This window comes from Rhinoderma darwinii, chromosome 4, assembly GCF_050947455.1.
Source record: "Rhinoderma darwinii isolate aRhiDar2 chromosome 4, aRhiDar2.hap1, whole genome shotgun sequence".
Lineage (NCBI taxonomy): Eukaryota > Metazoa > Chordata > Amphibia > Anura > Rhinodermatidae > Rhinoderma > Rhinoderma darwinii.
Window position 1 is genome coordinate 3,948,009 of NC_134690.1, and position 8,793 is coordinate 3,956,801.

Below are 8,793 nucleotides of genomic sequence, written 5' to 3' on the forward strand. Positions count from 1 at the left end.
CAATAATCACAAATCAAGTATCCGTACTGGTAACAGTGAGTTACCTGTTGCTAGACACTCTGTGGAAGCAGGGCATCCTGGTGATAGCCTTAGGTTTATGATTATAGCTCATGTTCCACCATTGAAACGGGGGGCAATAGAGAAATTATACTCAAACAACGAGAAGTAAGATGGATCCATCGCCTAAACACATTGGCTCCACATGGTTTAAGTTTCATTATCGATATGTTTTGGTGTTTTGGTATTTTTGATGCTATCTGGTATTCAGTGAGGGTTACTTGCCCAATTCCCCGGGCCCTATATTGAGTTTTAATCTGTTATCTATAGGTAGAATGTGATATATCTTTATTTTATATCTCTTTACTGTCATATCGAGCCAAATTGGGTAATTTTCACTATTTTTATATTTTCACATAATATTATTGGAAGTTGGCTGAGCACTCACTGGTCGAGAAGAACACAACTGATTTGAGTATTTTTGTACCAAAACTGTTCTCTATGTCATGACAATAAGATAGTATTGTGAAACCCTTTCTACGCCTGACCTCATATTAATTTTCTCTGCTACGCCTGATTGTATATTAACCATCTTTTTGTATACATCTTGGTCATTCTTTTGTACTTTGGTTGGTTGTCCTATATTGCACACATATTGGTCCTATGACTCTGACCGCTCGTTCAGTGTGTCATTTGCTGGTCATTTGACTCTGATCACTCATCAGCCATCAGTCACGTTCCAAAGGGGTAAGAATATCAGGGACAGAGTGATGCATAGTTGCTTTGATCCTATACCTCAAAAAGGAACATGGCTTTATAGGAAGATTCCAGGTACATACAAATGTGGTAGTTGTAGAGCTTGCAACTTTATCCAGAATGGGAGAAAATTCTAAAGTGCCTCCACCAAAATCGAGTATGATATACGAGATGTTGTGAATTGTAAAACAGCAGGTGTGGTGTATCTTATTACATGTCCATGCCCACTGAATTATGAGGGTAAAACTGTTAGGCAAATTCCGGCGCCAAATTAGGGAACATGTAGGAGATGTGACAAATGTCAGAGATACTCTCATATCTAAGCACACACGTGCAAAACATCATGGTAGAGCAGAATGTTTAAGATTTCAGGCGATTGAACTGGTCCGTCCTCCAAAACGTGGAGGGGACTGGGACAATCTAATCCTGAGAAAGGAGGCCCATTGGATCTACAGATTTGCATGTACACAGCCAGAGGGTTTAAATGAGCAGACAAACTATACCTGCTTTATTTGAACATATGTCCTTCTAGAGTCTTCTATAAGTGGACTTTGTACTTGCTATTTTTATTTATGTTTACACTCATCTGTAGTCATCTATTAATTTCTAAGTCTCTAATATTGGTATAGTTGTCCTCTAATATGATCAGAATTGTACTACTGTATTAAACACTATTATTGCCTTCTCATTCACACCTAGTGTGTGAACAGAGGGTTTGCTTGACTAGTGGCTGCCAGATTGCAGTGTTGAGCTGGACAGCAATCTTTATTCTCACGTCAATATTTTAGCTCTGTCCCCTAGATGGGAGGGCTTTGGGCAGTAATGAGATGCACTCTGAGGTCTGTTTCTGCGCCTGCGCGTTCGGTATGATGATGGTGGTGGGCTTCCGGGTACGTCAATTGACGCGCCGGGAGTCACATGACCATACGTCACGGATGACACGGGCGACTGTGATTGGCCGTCTTTGAGGCTTAGCCTCAGCCCAAGGGGAGGAGTATTAATGATATAAACTCTGAGTCCTTAGTGAAGCGTCCGCTGACATCTATGCGAGCACGCTTCCGTGAATATCTGTTACAGATCTATATCACTGGTGCTTCAGCCAGGTTGATAAAAGTACAGACCCCTGATGAAATAATATATAGAAACGCGTAGGATCAGATGAGAGAGGGATTGTAGAGTAGGCGACAGTGGTATCGTTGGGTAACCCCAGCACTAGGGTACATAGGAGCGGTAACTGCAGGCTCTGGTGTGTTGCAGGGTCCCATTCGCTGATACACCAATGCTTAAACGCTGATCCCATATTTTCAAGCATACTCAATTAGAGGAGGGTTCGCAAACAAACCAGCAATTGCAGTATATATTTAATACCTTTTTTAACAAGCACGGTGGGCTCTTCTCACAGTGGTGATTGTATCCCTGTTTTTAGAGAGTTATCTAATAAAAATTATAAGTTTTACTCATTAATCACTTCAGCGAATCGCTATATAAATAAAGATTATTATTATTATTATATGAGCCTGTTTTGATCCCATTGTTTCTTTGGGGTGGGTCGTTACACATCCCGAAGTTGACATTGGTGACCCTAGAGTGGATCGTGCTCCTTTATATAGGGGTATGATCTTCCTAATTTTGGGCCGTTCTGAGATTCAGAAATATAGCGCTTCCTTGCTGATGCCGTTTGACATTTATTTCTCCTTTGAAAATGATTGTTCGGTATTTAGGACAACTTCCCAATCTACAAGCTTGTTGGTCTATAGCGTTTATGTCAGTAGTAAAAATCGGGCAATTCTAGATGTAACAGTACAGCGGATAGGTATTTCAATTTACCTTTTCCAAGATGGTGACCATGGTCCCTTTTGAGCTAATACGCAAGCGCGCATGACGCGCTCTGTCAGGTGACCTCCTTCTCACCTCCTTCTCACGACTCTCACCGATCAATTATATGATTGGCTGTTAGTGAGATTCGGAGTAGTCGATGTGAGAATATGCTGTGGGTTTCTTACAATGCCGAGACCTCGGCGTGTCATGTTGGTAATAATACATTACCTTGAATTTCATACTTATAACTGGTGTGATGTCCGTGACGACTCGGGGGTGAGTGCCAGCTGTAACTCATGTCATTATGATTGACTCTTTAATGCACATTTATTGTTATATATGTTTATAAATTATATCAAATTATTTATTCACATGTCTTCCACATGTCTCTGCACTAATCATGATACTTTTGGCTCTGTAACGTCATATTGTATTTTGCACTTTAACATTAATCATGTTTGATTATCTTTTCTTGCCTATTTGTATTTTTGCACCCTATATAAATACTTTGAGCACATATATTCATTGCTTGACAATGCCTTCAATGGGAAGGTGAAACGTTGCCTGTATGTTTGGTGATTACATTTTGGACTTTTCTATACTATTGGAGTGCTGCCTTTTCTTTTGGATTGTGGTCTATGTTCACATGTAAATGTGCCAAAAGTGCTACATGATCGTGACATGGTGGGATGTGTAAAACTGTAATGAATGGGCTTGATTATGAATTTAAAAGGACTGTATAGGTTGAACTGAGCATAATAGGGATGCGGCGTTAGTAAATGTACATCAGGCCCGTTCTGTAATTCAGACCTTTAGGGAATCTTGTGTCTATTTAAAGGATCTCAATAGCTTCCCAATTTAAAATCATTTTCTTCCAGTCCCCCCTCTCTTGGGAAAACCTTCACTATGGGGAAAACTTTCATTGATTTTGTCTTGCCGTAGTGTATTTCAGCAAAGTGTTTTGAAACACCAGAAACGCTACGTTGCTTAGGGTGATAAATGTTGGTCAAGTGTTCACCAATGCGTCTTTTTAAGGGTCTTGTGGTACAGCCCAAGAGAGGCTCAACAGGGCGGCTGCTCTTTTTTCAAACCACCACCTACCTCCAGGTGAGCACAGTCATAATATCATGATTTCCTGCCCGAGCACCAATTAATGATGGGACGTGGTGTCGTTACCTTGCATTTGTGGTGAGCAGACCAACTTGTTTCTGTTTTTCTTTACTAGATAATAATAACACTTACAGGTGACAGGAGCAAATGTTTCAAAAATTAATAACAGAGAGGACTGGAGAAGATCTAGAAAATTATAGTAGCATTTACAGTTGAGCAAGCCAGATTTATCAGATGATAGTAATAACACTTACAGGGGACAGGGTGAGATATAGCAGATAATAATACCCATTACAGGTGATCGGAAATCATTACACTTACAGAGGACTAAGGCAGACTCAGCAGATAATAATTACACTTACAAGTGTCCAGGACAAATTTAGCAGATGTTATTAACCATTACAGGTGGGCGGGGCAAATCTTGCAGATAATAATAACTCTTACAGCTGAACGGGCAGATTTAGCAGAAAATATTGGCAGTCACAGGTGACCGGGACAGATCTAGCAGATATTATTGACACAGGTGACCGGAGCAAATTGCATAAAATAATAACACACATGACAGGGGCAGATCTAGGAAATAATAATAACACTTGGAGGTAGCCAGGATAGATCTAGTACGGATGTAGCCATCTTTAACTTGGTTCTGATAACTTGCTGCTTCGTGATATCACACAACAAAAGCCATTAAAAATGCATTGAAAAAGTCAAGATAAGAGACCTAGCCACTGTTTATTTAATGCATTAATAGTCAAGGTAAAGATGGCTACATCTGTATATAACAATAACATTTACAGTTGACCTGTCAGATCTAGCAGATAATAATAGCACTTACAAATGTCCAGGGCAGATCTAGCAGATAATAATAGCACTTACAGGTGACCAGACCAGATCTAGCAGATAATAATAACACTTACAAGCTTATAATGACCGGGCCAAATCTGGCAGATATTAATAACTCTTACAAGTGTCTAGGGCAGATTTAGCAAATATTAATAAGCCTTACAGGTGACCAGGGCAGATCTTGCAGATAATAATAACACATAAAGGTGACCATGGTAGATCTTGCAGATAATAATAGCACTAACAGGTGACCGGGATAAACATATCAGACAATATCAATAATTACAGGTGACCAGGGCAGATCTTGCAGATAATAATAACAACACATAAAGGTACCCGGGGCAGATCTTGCAGATAATAATAACACATAAAGGTGACCAGGGTAGATCTTGCAGATAATAATAGCACTAACAGGTGACCGGGATAGACATATCAGACAATATCAATAATTACAGGTGACCGGGGCAGATCTTGCAGATAATAATAGCACTTACAGGTGACCAGGGTAGATCTTGCATATAATAATAGCACTAACAGGTGACCGGGATAGACATATCAGACAATATCAATAATTACAGGTGACCAGGATAGATTTAGCAGATAATAATAAGACTAACAAGTGACCATAAAAGATCTAGCAGATATTAATAATACTTACAAATGACTAGGGCAGATCTTGCAGAAAATAATAACACTAAAACATGACTGGGGCTTGTCTAGCAAATAATAATAGTACTTACACATGACCAGGGCAGATCTTGCAGATAATAATAAAACTTACAAGTGACCAGGGCAGATCTTTCAAATATTAATGACCTCACAGAAGACTAGGGCTTTAGATGTAGCAGATAATTAAAACAACACTTACAAATGACTAGGGCAGATAATGATTACACTTACAAGTTACCAAGGCAAGTCTAGCAGATATGAATTACCCTTACAGGTAACCATGGCTGATCCATAAAATAATAATACCACTTACAGGTGACCGGGGCTGATCTAGCAGATAATAATAACACTTGCAAGTGACCGGGCCAAGATCTAACAGATATTAATAACACTTACAGATGACTAGGGCAGATCTTGCAGAAAATAAACACTAAAAGTTACCTGGGGCTGGACTAGAAAAATAAATAAATAAATAAAAATAATAATAATAGCACTCACAGATGACTAGGGCAGATCTAGCAGATAATAATAGCTCTTACAGGTGACCGGTGCAGATCTAGCAGATAATAAATCTTACAGGTGACCGGGATAGATCTAACAAATAATAATAGCACTTACGGCATACATCTAGTCGATAGTAAAAACACTTACACGTGACCGGGGCAGATCTTACAGATAATAATAACACCTACTGGTGACCAGGGCAAATGTTGCAGATAAAAGTAACAACACAAAAAGGTGCCCGATGCTGATCTAGCCGATAACAATAACACTTAAAAATGACCAGGGCAGATCTAGCAGATAATAATAACACAATAATAATTCTCTAGACGTATTGCTTGCCCGCTTGTTGTAGTTTCAGTCCTGAATATAAAAAGATGATGAGAGATCTCTGTACTGACCTGTGATATATTTATACATATACCGTCTTTTTTTCTTTTTTTAGCTAACCCTAATTTTAATAATCTTTCTGGGTATTGTAGTCCACCCAATCAACTGATTAATTTAGTTGCCTGCCTTAGGACCGGCTCAAGATCATTCTTGTGCACTGGTGCCCAAAACTGTATACAATATTCCATGCGCGGTCTGACTAGTGATTTATAAAGTAGTAATACTATGTTCTCGTCATGTACATCTATGACCCTTCTCATGCACCTCATGATCTTATCTGCCTTGGCAGCAGCTGCCTGACACTGATAGCTACAGTTCTGTTTACTGTCACTAAATCCTTTCCTATGTCAGTGTTGCCCGGTGTTTGTCTTTTCTCCTTTTCTTATGCAGATGTATATTTATATATATTTGGTATAAGGAGCCATATTGTTCTACAATGGGATAAATGACAGAAAGTGCTGAAATATATCTGCACCCATGGTCACTACTTTATGCCACAAGTCAACACTGCTGGGAACCTACATAACATTCACGTACTACACCTGTTCAGGAGGAATAAGTGACACTTTTATATAATCTTAAACTAAAGTTTAGGCACTTAATGTCGAAGTTCATGTTCTATTATTCTTAAACAAAATATATGGCCAAAAGTATTGGGACATACTAATTATTGAGTTGAGGGGTTTCAACCCCACCCATTGCAAATAGGTGCATAAAATCCAGCACACAGTCATGTATTCTCCATGAATAAACATTTCTAGTATGATGGGTCATAAGGAAGAGCCCAGTGACTTTACATGTGGCACTGACATAGGATATCACAAGTTAGTTTGTGCAGTTACTGATTTGATATATCTGCCCCGTTTACCTGTTAGTGCTATTATTATCTGCTACATTTGCCCGGTCAGTTGTAAGTGTTATATTAATCTGCTAAATTTTCCCCGTCACGTGTAAGTGTTATTATTATCATCCATTAGATCAGCTCTGGGCACCTGTAAGTGTTATTATTATCTGTTAGATCTGCGCTGGTCACCTGTTGTTATAATCTGCTATGTCAGCTCTGATAACCTGTAAGTGTTATTTATATTAGTAAGATCTGCCCCGGTCACCAGTAAGTGCTATTATTATCTGCAAGATCTGCCCCGTTTACCTGTAAGTGATGTTATTATCAGTTAGATCAGCCCTGGTCACATGTAAGTGTTATTATCTGCTATATCAGCCACATATGTCTGTAAGTGTTATTATTATCTGCTAGATCTGCCCTGGTCACCTGCGAGTGCTATTATTATCTGCTAGATCTGCCCTGGTCACCTGTATGTGTTATTATTATCTGCTAGATCTGCCCTGGTCACCTGTACATTTTATTATTAACTGCTAGATCTGCCCTGGTCACCTGTAATAGTTATTATCTGCTAGATCTGCCCTGGTCACCTGTAAGTGCTATTATTATCTGCTAGATCTGCCCTGGTCACATGTAAGTATTATTGTTATCTCCTAATCTTCCACGGTCTCTTGAAAGTGTTACTATCTGCTGGATCAGCCACATATGTCTGTAAGTGTTGTTATTATTATCTGCTAGATCTGCCCATGTCACCTGCAAGTGCTATTATGATCTGCTAGATCTGCCCCGGTCACCTGTACATGTTATTATTATCTGCTTGATCTATTCTGGTCACCTGTAAGGTGTTCATATTATCTGCTAGATCTGCCCTGGTCACATGTACATGTTATTATTATCTGCTAGATCGGCCCCGGTCACATGTACATGTTATTATTATCTGCTAGATCTATTCTGGTCACCTGTAAGGTGTTCATATTATCTGCTTGATCTGCCCTGGTCATCTGTAAGTGTTATTATTATCTGCTAGATCTCTTATTTTCTATCAAAAATATAAAACATTACAAGTGAAAATTGATCAAAACAAATGTTCAAAACAGAACATGAAACAAAAATCAAATCCACATATACACAGAACATAATATACTAATCAAACCAAAACATAGTTTAATAACAATTTCCCTTTTTTTTCTCTGTCTTCATTTTATCCTTTCCCCCTTGATAAACATGATGTAATCATAGAATTAAAATAAACCTCAATCAACTAAACCATACAAAGAATACATAACAATAGACGTCAGAGGTTATAAGACTGGTCCAGCCCACTCACATACCAAAACCGATCCAGCTACACTCACATAATAATACCGATCCAGTCACACTCACATACCAATACCGATCCAGCCACACTCGCATACCAATACCGAGCCAGCCACACTCACAAACTAATGCTGATCCGGCCACACTCACATACCAATACCGATCCAGCCACACTCACACATCAATACCGAGCCAGCCACATTCACATACCACTACCGATCCAGCCACATTCAAATACTAATACCGAGCCAGCTACACTCACATACCAATACTGATCCAGCCACATTCCCATATCAAGACCGATCCAGCCACACAAAAAATAATACTACCAAACAATACAATAACTCTCCACTTACCATGGACCATTTGCCTCTAAAACTGCTTAAAAAAGTGAAAATATATACACACACACACACACACACACACACACACACACACACACACTTAAATACAATACAACATATACAAATATAACATATAATCACACTGAATTCACAATACAAGACAAACAATATAAGCCCTATAATACCATAACCAAATCAATATACAAA